The following is a 2,636-nucleotide window of genomic DNA, read 5'->3' as shown; positions in this document are numbered from 1 at the left end:
CCTTGTTTCCAACTACTATTTACATATTTTTATAAGTATTAAATGTGGGCGTACAGTTTTTTGTTTGTTTGTTTTTGTTTGAATTTCGCACAAAGCTACTCGAGAGCTATCTGTGCTAGCCGTCCCTAATTTAGCAGTGTAAGACTAGAGGGAAGGTAGCTAGTCATCACCACCCACCGCCAACTCTTGGACTACTCTTTTAATAACGAATAGTGGGATTGACCGTCACATGATAACGCCCCCACGGCTGAAAGAGCGAGCATGTTTGGCGCGAAGGGGATGCGAACCCGCGACCCTCAGATTACGAGTCGCACGCCTTAACACGCTTGGCCATACCGGGCCTGGGCGTACAGACAATCATGAAATCCGACAAAACACCATTTGATGCCCTATTAGGAAGCCCTCAATAAGAACATTTCAAAAAATCTAAACGTACAGGAAGTTGCTTAAAAGTGCCACCCCCGTTGAAAATTTGTTACATCTTTTATTAGATAACAGAAAAATATGTAAAAACTATATGTTTTTAGAACGCACTTGACGAGATTTGCTCAAATATGATCTCATATGATCTCTAACCCTAATTTTAACACTGGTCTTCATAACTAGCTGAAGTTTTCATGATTTTAGTTACATTTTCTCATAAAAAGTGTTCTGTACTTGCTGTAGTTTCTTAAGTCTTTCTATACCAATTATCTTACAAAATGATCAAACAAGTTCCTCTGCAAAAAGCGAACGTAAAAAATGAAATTCAAAATAACACAAACCAGATTTACAAATTAATGTTTGGACGACATTCCTTTGATTTCAGTACTGCTTCACATCGACGTGACATGATTTTAATAAGTTTGTACAGATATTCCTGAGTGATTGACCGCCATCTTTCTTTGAGTCGCTCATATTGTTCATCCTCTGTGTTTGTCTCGCGATCTTTTGTTATTCGGTTTAAATCAACCCATAAATTTTTAATCGGATTCACCTAGCTATTCCATAACATCAATTCTTTTATTTCTAAGGTATCTTTAAATGACTCTACATACACAGAGAAACTTGTTTCATCATCTTGTAGGCTCGTTGGAATAAAAAGATCTAAGAAACTACAGTAGGCGCGCGACACTCTTTATGACGAAATGTAACTAAAATCGCTATATGTTCAGGTATTTACGAAAGTCAGTGTTAAAATTAGGATTTGAGATCATATTGGAACAGATCTGGTCGAGTGTGTTATAAAAACACATATTTTTACATACTTTTCTGTTATCTAATAAAATATATTTATTTGTTTGTTTTTTTAAATTTCGCGCAAAGCTACACGAGAGCTATCTACGCTAACCATCTCTAATTTAAAAGAGTAAGACTAGAGGGAAGGCAGCTAGTTATCATCATCTACCGTCAACTCTTGTGCCACTCTTTTACTAATGAATACTGGATTGAGCATCACATTATAACACCATCACTGCTGAAAAGGCGAGTATATTTGGTGTGACGGGGATTCGAACCCTTAGCTTAGGAGCCGAGCACCTTAACCACTTAATTATACTAGGCCTTAATGAAAGGGATCACAAATCAGCAGTATTTTGGGGGAAGGCACTTTTTTCACCCCATGTAAAATACTTTGAATGATCCTCTTACATGCTCATGTCAAGTTTCAAGTAAATCAGAGGATCCAGTCTTGAGAGCCCTTAAAATTTGGCCCTAATATGTGAAGCTAGAATTAGAAAAAAATTCAAATCTGTATTTAAGTTGTTTTTTGAAAACAGTTACGTATGTGTTAAAACTAATATTTCAAGTAGTTCAGTTTAGACAAACCTAAAGCCTCAAAAACGCCTGATTTCTGGGGCCTTCTCGTGAATTCTTTGGGGGAGAAATAAAAGGTTTTAATTTATAATATATGCGTATAAAAAGCCCAAGTGCCACGTTTGGTATCGTTTAATCAAAAATGTTAGAGAAATGTAAAATCAGGTAAAATATATGTGTATGTTAAGTGTGGCGTCAGTAACAGTGCTGGAACATATATACCATTTTATCCTGTTATTGAAAAGATAATTTCAGAGTTTCTAGATAAAAGTGGATTACATAGCTAGCTGAAGTTTGAATTTGAATTCGTAAATAAAATATTTAGAACATTCGAGTTTAGCTTAGTATCCACCAAAAGTCTTCAGGGCTTTTGTTAAAAGTCAAATATGTATTATACGCAGGTTCAAGTTGGAATGAACAACGGAACAGCTAAAATATTCCAATTAGAGTCCATAAAAGGTTTTCAGGGATCCTGGGTAGTGATATGAATTTATATCAGAGGTATTTATAATAAAGGCAACCTTCTTCTAACTCAGGCTTGTTAATCTGACTTTCCATAAGATGACTTGTGAAATTTGAAGTTAAAGGTCGAGTTCTTCGTACTTAAACATAAGCAACTTGCAGCTAGTAATGCCTAGTTATTGTCAGTTTCCATGAGATGGCTTCTGGATTATGAGGTTAAAGGTCAAGTATGCCGTATTTAAACATAAGCAACTTACAGCTAGTACTTCTTAGGTATTATGAGTTTCCATGAGATGGCTTCTGGATTATGAGGTTAAAGGTCAAGTATGCCGTATTTAAACATAAGCAACTTACAGCTAGTACTTCTTAGGTATTATGAG

The sequence above is a fragment of the Tachypleus tridentatus genome, chromosome 5 (genome assembly GCF_004210375.1).
Source record: "Tachypleus tridentatus isolate NWPU-2018 chromosome 5, ASM421037v1, whole genome shotgun sequence".
NCBI lineage: Eukaryota > Metazoa > Arthropoda > Merostomata > Xiphosura > Limulidae > Tachypleus > Tachypleus tridentatus.
This window is presented reverse-complemented; position numbering follows the sequence as displayed.